The following is a 17,908-nucleotide window of genomic DNA, read 5'->3' on the forward strand; positions in this document are numbered from 1 at the left end:
CATATGACAAATGACAGATGACATATGACACATGACAAATGACAGATGACAGATGACAGACGATAGCTCACAGATGACAGATGACAAATGACATGACAGATGACACATGACAGATGACAGGCGATAGCTCACAGTTGACAGATGACAGACGATAGCTGACAGATGACAGATGACAAATGACAGAAGACACATGACAGATCAGAGATGACAGGTGACACATGACAGATCAGAGATGACAGGTGACACATGACAGAAGACAGATGACAGATGACAGACGATAGCTCACAGATGACAGATGACAAATGACATGACAGATGACATATGACAGGTAACAGATGACGGATGACAGATAACAGATGACAGATGACACATGACAGATCAGAGATGACAGGTGACAAATGACAGAAGACAGAACACAGATGACAGATGACAGATGACATATAACAGAAGACAGATGACATGTGACAGATGACAGATGGTATATGAAAGATGACAAATGACAGATGACAGATGGCAAATGACATACGAAAAATGAAACAAAACAGATGACAGATGACAGATGATATATGACAGAAGACAGATGGCAGATGACAGATGACAGATGACAGATGACAGATGACAGATGACAGATGACAGATGGCAGATGACAGATGACAGATGGCAGACGACAGATGACAGATTACAGATGACAGATGACAGATGACAGATGACAAACGACAGATGACAAATGGCAAATGACAGATGACAGATGACAGATGACAGATGGCAAATGACAGATGACAAAGGAGAGAGCAAAGATGACAGATGACAGATGGCAAATGACAGATGACAAAGGAGAGAGCACAGATGACAGATGGCCAATGGCAGATGACAGATGACAGATGATAGATGACAGATAACATGTGACAGATGACAGATGACAGATGGCATATGGCAAATGACATATGACAGGTGACAGATGACAGATGATAGATGACAAATGACAGATGACAATGACACATTACAGATGACAGATTTCAGATGACAAATGACAGATGACACATGACAGATAAAAGAAGACTGATGACATATGACAAATGACAGATGACTCATGACAGATAACAGAAGACAGATGACAGATGACAGATGACAGATGTCAAATGACGGATGACAGATGGCAAATAACAGATGACAGATGACATATGACAGATGACAGATGACAGATGAAGGATGACAAATGAAAATCGAGAGATGAAGTTGAAAGGTGACATATGACAGATGACAGATGGCAGATAACAAATGAAAATTGAGAGATGACAGGTGACTGATGACAGATAGCAAATCACTGATGACAGATGACAGGTGACACATCTGATGGCAGATGACCATTGACAGATTACATATTTCAGATGCCGGATGACATGTAAAAGATGACAGATGACATATGACAGATGACAGGTGACATGTGACAGATGACAGATGACATATGACAGATGACGAATGAAGGATGACAAGTAGCAAATGACAGACGACAGATGACATATGACAGGTGACAGATGACAGATGACACATGACAGATAAAAGAAGACTGATGACATATGACAAATGACAGATGACACATGACAGATAACAGAAGACAGATGACAGATGACAGATGACAGATGTCAAATGACGGATGACAGATGGCAAATAACAGATGACAGATGACATATGACAGATGACAGATGACAGATGAAGGATGACAAATGAAAATCGAGAGATGAAGTTGAAAGGTGACAAATGACAGATGACAGATGACAGATGACAAATTAGAGATGACAGGCGACAAATGCCAGATGGCGGATGACACGTAATAAATGACAGATGACACTTGACAGATGACAGATGACAGATGATAGATGACAGATAACATGTGACAGATGACAGATGACAGATGATAGATGATAGATGACAGATGACATGTGACAGATGACAGATGACATATGACAGAATACAAATGACGGATGACAGATGGAAAATGACAGATGACAGATGACAGATGACGGGTGACAGATGTCACATGACAAATGACAGATAACAGATGACAGATAACTGATGACAGATGACAGATGACAGATGATAGATGACAGATGACAGATGACGGATGACAGATGACAGATGACAGATGACCATTGACAGATGACATATGACAGATGACAGATGACGTGTGACAGATGACAGATGACAGATGACAGATGACAGATGACAGATGACAGATGATAGCTGATAGATGACAGATGACATGTGACAGATGACAGATGACATATGACAGAATACAAATGACGGATGACAGATGGAAAATGACAGATGACAGATGACAGATGACAGGTGACAGATGTCACATGACAAATGACAGATAACAGATGACAGATGACTGATGACAGATGACAGATGATAGCTGATAGATGACAGATGACATGTGACAGATGACAGATGACATATGACGGATTACAAATGACGGATGACAGATGGAAAATGACAGATGACAGATGACAGATGACAGGTGACAGATGTCAAATGACAAATGACAGATAACAGATGACAGATGACTGATGACTGATGACAGATGACAGATGACAAATGACAGATGACTGATGACAGATGACAGATGACAGATGACAGATGTCAGATAACAGATGACAGGTGACAAATGACAGAAGACATATGACAGATGACAGATGATAGATGACAGATGACAGATGACAGATGATAGGTGACAGATGACAGATGGCAAATGACAGATGACAGATTACAGATGACAAATGATAGATGACATATGAAATATGACAGATGACTGATGACAGATGACAGATGACAGATGACAGATGACAGATAACAGATGACAGGTGACAATTGACAGAAGACATATGACAGATGACAGATGACAGATGACAGATGACAGATGGCAGATGACAGATGATAGGTGACAGATGACAGATGGCAAATGACAGATGACATATGACAGATGACAGATGACATGTGACAGATGACAGATGACATATGACAGAATACAAATGGCGGATGACAGATGGAAAATGACAGATGACAGATGACAGATGACAGGTGACAGATAACAGATGACAGGTGACAAATGACAGAAGACATATGACAGATGACAGGTGACAAATGACAGAAGACATATGACAGATGAACAGATGATGGATGACAGATGGCAGATGACAGATGATAGGTGACAGATGACAGATGGCAAATAACAGATGACATATGACAGATGACAGATGACATGTGACAGATGACAGATGACATATGACAGAATACAAATGACGGATGACAGATGGAAAATGACAGATGACAGGTGACAGATGTCGAATGACAAATGACAGATAACAGATGACAGATGACTGATGACAGATGACAAATGACAGATAACAGATGACTGATGAGAGATGACAGATGACAGATGACAGATGACAGTTGACAGATGACAGATGACAGATGACAGATGACAGATGACAGATGACAGATGACAGATGACATATGACAGGTGACAGATGACAGATGACACATGACAGATGACAGATGACAGATGACAGATGACACATGACAGATGACAGACGACAGATTACAAATGACAGAAGACAGAAGACAGATGACAGATGACAGATGACAGAAGACAGATGACAGGTGACAAATGACAGGGGACAGATGACAGATGACAGATGACAGATGACAGATGACAGATGACAGATGACTGATGACAGATGACTGATGAAAGATGACATATGACAGATGACAGATGACAGATGACAGATGACAGATGACAGATGACAGATGACAGATGACAGATGACAGATGACAGCTGACAGATGACAGATGACTAATGACAGATGACAGGTGACAAATGACAGAAGACATATGACAGAAGACAGATGAAAGATGACAGATGACAAATGACAGAGGACAGATGGCAGATGACAGATGACAGATGACAGATGACAGATGACAAATGACAGAAGACAGATGACAGATGACAGATGACAGATGACAGATGACAGATGACAGATGACAGATGACAGATGACAGATGACAGATGACAGATGACAGATGACGGATGACAGATGACAGATGACAGATGACAGATGACAGATGACAGATGACAGATGACAGATGACAGATGACAGATGACAGCTGACAGATGACATATGACAGAAGACAGATGACAGATGACAGATGACAGATGACAGATGACAGATGACAGATGGCAGATGACAGATGACAGATGACAGATGACAGATGACAGATGACAGATGACAGATGACAGATGACAGATGACTGATGACAGATGACTGATGACAGATGACATATGACAGATGACAGATGACAGATAACAGATGACAGGTGACAAATGACAGAAGACGTATGACAGATGACAGATGATAGATGACAGATGGCAGATGACAGATGATAGGTGACAGATGACAGATGGCAAATGACAGATGACAGATTACAGATGACAGATGATAGATGACATATGAAATATGACAGATGACATATGACAGATGACAGATGACACATGACAGATTACAGATGACAGATGATAGATTACATATGAAAGATGACATATGACATATGACAGATGACAGATGACAGATGACAGATGGCCAATGACAGATGACAGATGGCCAATGACAGATGACAGGTGACAGATGACAGATGACAGATGACAGATGACAGATGACAGATGACAGATGACAGATGGCAGATGACAGATGACAGATGACAGATAACATATGACAGATGACAGACGACATGTGACAGATGACAGATGACAGATGACACATGACAGATTACAGATGACAGATGATAGATGACATATGAAAGATGACATATGACAGAATACAAATGACGGATGACAGAATGAAAATGACAGATGACAGATGACAGATGACAGATGACAGATGACAGATGACAGATGACAGATGACAGATAAGAGATGACAGATGACAGATGACAGATGACAGATGACAGATGACAGATGACACATGACAGATTACAGATGACAGATGATAGATTACATATGAAAGATGACATATGACATATGACAGATGACAGATGACAGATGACAGATGGCCAATGACAGATGACAGATGGCCAATGACAGATGACAGGTGACAGATGACAGATGACAGATGACAGATGACAGATGACAGATGACAGATGACAGATGACAGATGACAGATGGCAGATGACAGATGACAGATGACAGATAACATATGACAGATGACAGACGACATGTGACAGATGACAGATGACAGATGACACATGACAGATTACAGATGACAGATGATAGATGACATATGAAAGATGACATATGACAGAATACAAATGACGGATGACAGAATGAAAATGACAGATGACAGATGACAGATGACAGATGACAGATGACAGATGACAGATGACAGATGACAGATGACAGATAAGAGATGACAGATGACATATGACAGATGACAGGTGACATGTGACAGATGACAGATGACATATGACAGATGACGAATGAAGGATGACAAGTAGCAAATGACAGACGACAGATGACATATGACAGGTGACAGATGACAGATGACACATGACAGATAAAAGAAGACTGATGACATATGACAAATGACAGATGACACATGACAGATAACAGAAGACAGATGACAGATGACAGATGACAGATGTCAAATGACGGATGACAGATGGCAAATAACAGATGACAGATGACATATGACAGATGACAGATGACAGATGAAGGATGACAAATGAAAATCGAGAGATGAAGTTGAAAGGTGACAAATGACAGATGACAGATGACAGATGACAAATTAGAGATGACAGGCGACAAATGCCAGATGGCGGATGACACGTAATAAATGACAGATGACACTTGACAGATGACAGATGACAGATGATAGATGACAGATAACATGTGACAGATGACAGATGACAGATGATAGATGATAGATGACAGATGACATGTGACAGATGACAGATGACATATGACAGAATACAAATGACGGATGACAGATGGAAAATGACAGATGACAGATGACAGATGACGGGTGACAGATGTCACATGACAAATGACAGATAACAGATGACAGATAACTGATGACAGATGACAGATGACAGATGACAGATGACAGATGACAGATGACGGATGACAGATGACAGATGACAGATGACCATTGACAGATGACATATGACAGATGACAGATGACGTGTGACAGATGACAGATGACAGATGACAGATGACAGATGACAGATGATAGCTGATAGATGACAGATGACATGTGACAGATGACAGATGACATATGACAGAATACAAATGACGGATGACAGATGGAAAATGACAGATGACAGATGACAGATGACAGGTGACAGATGTCACATGACAAATGACAGATAACAGATGACAGATGACTGATGACAGATGACAGATGATAGCTGATAGATGACAGATGACATGTGACAGATGACAGATGACATATGACGGATTACAAATGACGGATGACAGATGGAAAATGACAGATGACAGATGACAGATGACAGGTGACAGATGTCAAATGACAAATGACAGATAACAGATGACAGATGACTGATGACTGATGACAGATGACAGATGACAAATGACAGATGACTGATGACAGATGACAGATGACAGATGACAGATGTCAGATAACAGATGACAGGTGACAAATGACAGAAGACATATGACAGATGACAGATGATAGATGACAGATGACAGATGACAGATGATAGGTGACAGATGACAGATGGCAAATGACAGATGACAGATTACAGATGACAAATGATAGATGACATATGAAATATGACAGATGACTGATGACAGATGACAGATGACAGATGACAGATGACAGATAACAGATGACAGGTGACAATTGACAGAAGACATATGACAGATGACAGATGACAGATGACAGATGGCAGATGACAGATGATAGGTGACAGATGACAGATGGCAAATGACAGATGACATATGACAGATGACAGATGACATGTGACAGATGACAGATGACATATGACAGAATACAAATGGCGGATGACAGATGGAAAATGACAGATGACAGATGACAGATGACAGGTGACAGATAACAGATGACAGGTGACAAATGACAGAAGACATATGACAGATGACAGATGATGGATGACAGATGGCAGATGACAGATGATAGGTGACAGATGACAGATGGCAAATAACAGATGACATATGACAGATGACAGATGACATGTGACAGATGACAGATGACATATGACAGAATACAAATGACGGATGACAGATGGAAAATGACAGATGACAGGTGACAGATGTCAAATGACAAATGACAGATAACAGATGACAGATGACTGATGACAGATGACAAATGACAGATAACAGATGACTGATGAGAGATGACAGATGACAGATGACAGATGACAGTTGACAGATGACAGATGACAGATGACAGATGACAGATGACAGATGACAGATGACATATGACAGGTGACAGATGACAGATGACACATGACAGATGACAGATGACAGATGACAGATGACACATGACAGATGACAGACGACAGATTACAAATGACAGAAGACAGAAGACAGATGACAGATGACAGATGACAGAAGACAGATGACAGGTGACAAATGACAGGGGACAGATGACAGATTACAGATGACAGATGACAGATGACAGATGACAGATGACTGATGACAGATGACTGATGAAAGATGACATATGACAGATGACAGATGACAGATGACAGATGACAGATGACAGATGACAGATGACAGATGACAGATGACAGATGACAGCTGACAGATGACAGATGACTAATGACAGATGACAGGTGACAAATGACAGAAGACATATGACAGAAGACAGATGAAAGATGACAGATGACAAATGACAGAGGACAGATGGCAGATGACAGATGACAGATGACAGATGACAGATGACAAATGACAGAAGACAGATGACAGATGACAGATGACAGATGACAGATGACAGATGACAGATGACAGATGACAGATGACAGATGACAGATGACAGATGACGGATGACAGATGACAGATGACAGATGACAGATGACAGATGACAGATGACAGATGACAGATGACAGATGACAGATGACAGCTGACAGATGACATATGACAGAAGACAGATGACAGATGACAGATGACAGATGACAGATGACAGATGACAGATGGCAGATGACAGATGACAGATGACAGATGACAGATGACAGATGACAGATGACAGATGACAGATGACAGATGACAGATGACTGATGACAGATGACTGATGACAGATGACATATGACAGATGACAGATGACAGATAACAGATGACAGGTGACAAATGACAGAAGACGTATGACAGATGACAGATGATAGATGACAGATGGCAGATGACAGATGATAGGTGACAGATGACAGATGGCAAATGACAGATGACAGATTACAGATGACAGATGATAGATGACATATGAAATATGACAGATGACATATGACAGATGACAGATGACACATGACAGATTACAGATGACAGATGATAGATTACATATGAAAGATGACATATGACATATGACAGATGACAGATGACAGATGACAGATGGCCAATGACAGATGACAGATGGCCAATGACAGATGACAGGTGACAGATGACAGATGACAGATGACAGATGACAGATGACAGATGACAGATGACAGATGGCAGATGACAGATGACAGATGACAGATAACATATGACAGATGACAGACGACATGTGACAGATGACAGATGACAGATGACACATGACAGATTACAGATGACAGATGATAGATGACATATGAAAGATGACATATGACAGAATACAAATGACGGATGACAGAATGAAAATGACAGATGACAGATGACAGATGACAGATGACAGATGACAGATGACAGATGACAGATAAGAGATGACATATGACAGAATACAAATGACGGATGACAGATGGAAAATGACAGATGACAGGTGACAGATGTCAAATGACAAATGACAGATAACAGATGACAGATGACTGATGACAGATGACAAATGACAAATGACAGATAACAGATGACAGATGACTGATGAGAGATGACAGATGACAGATGACAGATGACAGTTGACAGATGACAGATGACAGATGACAGATGACAGATGACAGATGACAGATGACATATGACAGGTGACAGATGACAGATGACACATGACAGATGACAGATGACAGATGACAGATGACACATGACAGATGACAGACGACAGATTACAAATGACAGAAGACAGAAGACTGATGACAGATGACAGATGACAGAAGACAGATGACAAATGACAGAAGACAGATGACAGATGACAGGTGACAGATGACAGATGACTGATGACAGATGACTGATGACAGATGACAGATGACAGATGACAGATGACAGATGACAGATGACAGATGACAGATGACAGATGGCAGATGACAGATGACAGATGACAGATGACAGATGACAGATGACAGATGACAGATGACAGATGACTAATGACAGGTGACAAATGACAGAAGACATATGACAGAAGACAGATGAAAGATGACAGATGACAAATGACAGAGGACAGATGGCAGATGACAGATGACAGATGGCAGATGACAGATGACAGATGACAGATGACAGATGACAGATGACAGATGACAGATGACAGATGACTAATGACAGATGACAGGTGACAAATGACAGAAGACATATGACAGAAGACAGATGAAAGATGACAGATGACACATGACAGAGGACAGATGGCAGATGACAGATGACAGATCACAGATGACAGATGACAAATGACAGAAGACAGATGACAGATGACAGATGACAGATGACAGATGACAGATGACAGATGACAGATGACAGATGACAGATGACAGATGACAGATGACAGATGACAGATGACGGATGACAGATGACAGATGACAGATGACAGATGACAGATGACAGATGACAGATGACAGATGACAGATGACAGATGACAGCTGACAGATGACATATGACAGAAGACAGATGACAGATGACAGATGACAGATGACAGATGACAGATGACAGATGGCAGATGACAGATGACAGATGACAGATGACAGATGACAGATGACAGATGACAGATGACAGATGACTGATGACAGATGACTGATGACAGATGACATATGACAGATGACAGATGACAGATAACAGATGACAGGTGACAAATGACAGAAGACGTATGACAGATGACAGATGATAGATGACAGATGGCAGATGACAGATGATAGGTGACAGATGACAGATGGCAAATGACAGATGACAGATTACAGATGACAGATGATAGATGACATATGAAATATGACAGATGACATATGACAGATGACAGATGACACATGACAGATTACAGATGACAGATGATAGATTACATATGAAAGATGACATATGACATATGACAGATGACAGATGACAGATGACAGATGGCCAATGACAGATGACAGATGGCCAATGACAGATGACAGGTGACAGATGACAGATGACAGATGACAGATGACAGATGACAGATGACGGATGACAGATGACAGATGACAGATGACAGATGACAGATGACAGATGACAGATGACAGATGACAGATGACAGATGACAGCTGACAGATGACATATGACAGATGATAGGTGACAGATGACAGATGGCAAATGACAGATGACATATGACAGATGACAGATGACATGTGACAGATGACAGATGACATATGACAGAATACAAATGGCGGATGACAGATGGAAAATGACAGATGACAGATGACAGATGACAGGTGACAGATAACAGATGACAGGTGACAAATGACAGAAGACATATGACAGATGACAGATGATGGATGACAGATGGCAGATGACAGATGATAGGTGACAGATGACAGATGGCAAATGACAGATGACATATGACAGATGACAGATGACATGTGACAGATGACAGATGACATATGACAGAATACAAATGACGGATGACAGATGGAAAATGACAGATGACAGGTGACAGATGTCAAATGACAAATGACAGATAACAGATGACAGATGACTGATGACAGATGACAAATGACAGATAACAGATGACAGATGACTGATGAGAGATGACAGATGACAGATGACAGATGACAGTTGACAGATGACAGATGACAGATGACAGATGACAGATGACAGATGACAGATGACATATGACAGGTGACAGATGACAGATGACACATGACAGATGACAGATGACAGATGACAGATGACACATGACAGATGACAGACGACAGATTACAAATGACAGAAGACAGAAGACTGATGACAGATGACAGATGACAGAAGACAGATGACAAATGACAGAAGACAGATGACAGATGACAGGTGACAGATGACAGATGACTGATGACAGATGACTGATGACAGATGACAGATGACAGATGACAGATGACAGATGACAGATGACAGATGACAGATGACAGATGGCAGATGACAGATGACAGATGACAGATGACAGATGACAGATGACAGATGACAGATGACAGATGACAGATGACTAATGACAGATGACAGGTGACAAATGACAGAAAACATATGACAGAAGACAGATGAAAGATGACAGATGACAAATGACAGAGGACAGATGGCAGATGACAGATGACAGATGACAGATGACAGATGACAAATGACAGAAGACAGATGACAGATGACAGATGACAGATGACAGATGACAGATGACAGATGACAGATGACAGATGACAGATGACAGATGACAGATGACGGATGACAGATGACAGATGACAGATGACAGATGACAGATGACAGATGACAGATGACAGATGACAGATGACAGATGACAGCTGACAGATGACATATGACAGAAGACAGATGACAGATGACAGATGACAGATGACAGATGACAGATGACAGATGGCAGATGACAGATGACAGATGACAGATGACAGATGACAGATGACAGATGACAGATGACAGATGACTGATGACAGATGACTGATGACAGATGACATATGACAGATGACAGATGACAGATAACAGATGACAGGTGACAAATGACAGAAGACGTATGACAGATGACAGATGATAGATGACAGATGGCAGATGACAGATGATAGGTGACAGATGACAGATGGCAAATGACAGATGACAGATTACAGATGACAGATGATAGATGACATATGAAATATGACAGATGACATATGACAGATGACAGATGACACATGACAGATTACAGATGACAGATGATAGATTACATATGAAAGATGACATATGACATATGACAGATGACAGATGACAGATGACAGATGGCCAATGACAGATGACAGATGGCCAATGACAGATGACAGGTGACAGATGACAGATGACAGATGACAGATGACAGATGACAGGTGACAATTGACAGAAGACATATGACAGATGACAGATGACAGATGACAGATGGCAGATGACAGATGATAGGTGACAGATGACAGATGGCAAATGACAGATGACATATGACAGATGACAGATGACATGTGACAGATGACAGATGACATATGACAGAATACAAATGGCGGATGACAGATGGAAAATGACAGATGACAGATGACAGATGACAGGTGACAGATAACAGATGACAGGTGACAAATGACAGAAGACATATGACAGATGACAGATGATGGATGACAGATGGCAGATGACAGATGATAGGTGACAGATGACAGATGGCAAATGACAGATGACATATGACAGATGACAGATGACATGTGACAGATGACAGATGACATATGACAGAATACAAATGACGGATGACAGATGGAAAATGACAGATGACAGGTGACAGATGTCAAATGACAAATGACAGATAACAGATGACAGATGACTGATGACAGATGACAAATGACAGATAACAGATGACAGATGACTGATGAGAGATGACAGATGACAGATGACAGATGACAGTTGACAGATGACAGATGACAGATGACAGATGACAGATGACAGATGACAGATGACATATGACAGGTGACAGATGACAGATGACACATGACAGATGACAGATGACAGATGACAGATGACACATGACAGATGACAGACGACAGATTACAAATGACAGAAGACAGAAGACTGATGACAGATGACAGATGACAGAAGACAGATGACAAATGACAGAAGACAGATGACAGATGACAGGTGACAGATGACAGATGACTGATGACAGATGACTGATGACAGATGACAGATGACAGATGACAGATGACAGATGACAGATGACAGATGACGGATGACAGATGACAGATGACAGATGACAGATGACAGATGACAGATGACAGATGACAGATGACAGATGACAGATGACAGATGACAGATGACAGCTGACAGATGACATATGACAGAAGACAGACGACAGATGACAGATGACAGATGACAGATGACAGATGACAGATGGCAGATGACAGATGACAGATGACAGATGACAGATGACAGATGACAGATGACAGATGACAGATGACTGATGACAGATGACTGATGACAGATGACATATGACAGATGACAGATGACAGATAACAGATGACAGGTGACAAATGACAGAAGACGTATGACAGATGACAGATGATAGATGACAGATGGCAGATGACAGATGATAGGTGACAGATGACAGATGGCAAATGACAGATGACAGATTACAGATGACAGATGATAGATGACATATGAAATATGACAGATGACATATGACAGATGACAGATGACACATGACAGATTACAGATGACAGATGATAGATTACATATGAAAGATGACATATGACATATGACAGATGACAGATGACAGATGACAGATGGCCAATGACAGATGACAGATGGCCAATGACAGATGACAGGTGACAGATGACAGATGACAGATGACAGATGACAGATGACAGATGACAGATGACAGATGACAGATGGCAGATGACAGATGACAGATGACAGATAACATATGACAGATGACAGACGACATGTGACAGATGACAGATGACAGATGACACATGACAGATTACAGATGACAGATGATAGATGACATATGAAAGATGACATATGACAGAATACAAATGACGGATGACAGAATGAAAATGACAGATGACAGATGACAGATGACAGATGACAGATGACAGATAAGAGATGACAGATGACAGATGACAGATGACAGATGACAGATGACAGATGACAGATGACAGATGACAGATGGCAAATGACAGATGACAATTGAGAGAGCACAGATGACAGATGGCCAATGGCAGATCACAGATGACAGATGACAGATGACAGACGATAGCTCACAGATGACAGATGACAAATGACATGACAGATGACACATGACAGATGACAGACGATAGCTCACAGTTGACAGATGAAAGACGATAGCTGACAGATGACAGATGACAAATGACAGATGACACATGACAGATCAGAGATGACAGGTGACACATGACAGATCAGAGATGACAGGTGACACATGACAGAAGACAGATGACAGATGACAGACGATAGCTCACAGATGACAGATGACAAATGACATGACAGATGACATATGACAGGTAACAGATGACGGATGACAGATAACAGATGACAGATGACACATGACAGATCAGAGATGACAGGTGACAAATGACAGAAGACAGATCACATATGACAGATGACAGACGACATGTGACAGATGACAGATGACAGATGACACATGACAGATTACAGATGACAGATGATAGATGACATATGAAAGATGACATATGACAGAATACAAATGACGGATGACAGAATGAAAATGACAGATGACAGATGACAGATGACAGATGATAGATGACAGATGACAGATGACAGATGACAGATGACAGATAAGAGATGACAGATGACAGATGACAGATGACAGATGACAGATGACAGATGACAGATGACAGATGACAGATGACAGATGGCAAATGACAGATGACAATTGAGAGAGCACAGATGACAGATGGCCAATGGCAGATCACAGATGACAGATGACAGATGACAGGCGACAGCTGCCTGATGGCAGATGACAAATGACCATTGATAGATGACATATGACAAATGACAGATGACATATGACACATGACAAATGACAGATGACAGGTGACAGATGACAGACGATAGCTCACAGATGACAGATGACAAATGACATGACAGATGACACATGACAGATGACAGACGATAGCTCACAGTTGACAGATGACAGACGATAGCTGACAGATGACAGATGACAAATGACAGATGACACATGACAGATCAGAGATGACAGGTGACACATGACAGATCAGAGATGACAGGTGACACATGACAGAAGACAGATGACAGATGACAGACGATAGCTCACAGATGACAGATGACAAATGACATGACAGATGACATATGGCAGGTAACAGATGACGGATGACAGATAACAGATGACAGATGACACATGACAGATCAGAGATGACAGGTGACAAATGACAGAAGACAGATCACAGATGACAGATGACAGATGACATATAACAGAAGACAGATGACATGTGACAGATGACAGATGGTATATGACAGATGACAAATGACAGATGACAGATGGCAAATGACATACGAAAAATGAAACAAAACAGATGACAGATGACAGATGACATATGACAGAAGACAGATGGCAGATGACAGATGACAGATGACAGATGACAGATGACAGATGACAGATGGCAGATGACAGATGACAGATGGCAGACGACAGATGACAGATCACAGATGACAGATAACAGATGACAAACGACAGATGACAAATGGCAAATGAAATATGACAAATGAGAGAGCACAGATGACATATGGCCAATGGCAGATGACAGATGACAGATGACTGATGGCAAATGACAGATGACAAATGAGAGAGCACAGATGACAGATGGCCAATGGCAGATGACAGATGACAGATGATAGATGACAGATAACATGTGACAGATGACAGATGACAGATGGCATATGACAAATGACATATGACAGGTGACAGATGACAGATGATAGATGACAAATGACAGATGACAATGACACATTACAGATGGCAGATTTGAGATGACAGATGACAGATGACAAATGACAGATGACAGATGACATGTGACAGATGACAGATGACAGATGACAGATGATAGATGACAGATGAGAAATGACAGGTGACGGATGACACATGACAGATGACAGATGACAAATGACAGATGACACATGACAGATAACAGAAGACAGATGACAGATGACAGATGACAGATGACAGATGACAGATGACAGATGTCAAATGACGGATGTCAGATGGCAAATAACAGATGACAGATGACATATGACAGATGACAGATGACAGATGAAGGATGACAAATGAAAATCGAGAGATGAAGTTGAAAGGTGACATATGACAGATGACAGATGGCAGATAACAAATGAAAATTGAGAGATGACAGGTAACTGATGACAGATAGCAAATCACTGATGACAGATGACAGGTGACACATCTGATGGCAGATGGCAGATGACCATTGACAGATGACATATTTCAGATGACAGATGACATGTGACAGATGACAGATGACAGATGACAGATGATAGATGACAGATGAGAAATGACAGGTGACGGATGACACATGACAGATGACAGACGACAGATTACAAATGACAGAAGACAGAAGACAGATGACAGATGACAGATGACAGATGACAGATGACAGATGACAGATGACAGATGACAGATGACAGATGACAGATGACATGTGACAGATGACAGATGACAGATGACAGATGATAGATGACAGATGAGAAATGACAGGTGACGGATGACACATGACAGATGACAGACGACAGATTACAAATGACAGAAGACAGAAGACAGATGACAGATGACAGATGACATATGACAGATGACCGATTGCAAATGACAGATGACAGGTGACATATGACAGATGACAGATGACAGATGACAGATCACAGATGACAGATGACAGATGACAGATCACAGATGACAGATAACAGATGACAAATGACAAAAGACAGATGACAGATGACAAATGACAGATGACAGATGACGGATGACAGATGACAGATGACAGATGACAGATGACAAATTACAGATGACAGATGACAGATGACATGTGACAGATGACAGATGACAGATGACAGATGATAGATGACAGATGAGAAATGACAGGTGACGGATGACACATGACAGATGACAGATGATAGATGACAGATGAGAAATGACAGGTGACGGATGACACATGACAGATGACAGACGACAGATTACAAATGACAGAAGACAGAAGACAGATGACAGATGACAGATGACATATGACAGATGACCGATTGCAAATGACAGATGACAGGTGACATATGACAGATGACAGATGACAGATGACAGATCACAGATGACAGATGACAGATGACAGATCACAGATGACAGATAACAGATGACAAATGACAAAAGACAGATGACAGATGACAAATGACAGATGACAGATGACGGATGACAGATGACAGATGACAGATGACAGATGACAAATTACAGATGACAGATGACACATGACATGTGACAGATGACAGATGACAGATGACAGATGATAGATGACAGATGAGAAATGACAGGTGACGGATGACACATGACAGATGACAGACGACAGATTACAAATGACAGAAGACAGAAGACAGATGACAGATGACAGATGACACATGACAGATGAAAGGTGGCAGATGACAGATGACAGATGAAAGATGACAAATGACAGTTGACAGATTTCATATGGCAGATGCAGATGACAGATAACAAATGACAGATGACAGAAGACACGTGATAAATTACAGATGACCGGTGACAGATGACAGATGACAGATGACAGACGACAG

The sequence above is a fragment of the Condylostylus longicornis genome, unplaced genomic scaffold, assembly GCF_029603195.1.
Source record: "Condylostylus longicornis isolate FDR11 unplaced genomic scaffold, ASM2960319v2 ptg000220l, whole genome shotgun sequence".
NCBI lineage: Eukaryota > Metazoa > Arthropoda > Insecta > Diptera > Dolichopodidae > Condylostylus > Condylostylus longicornis.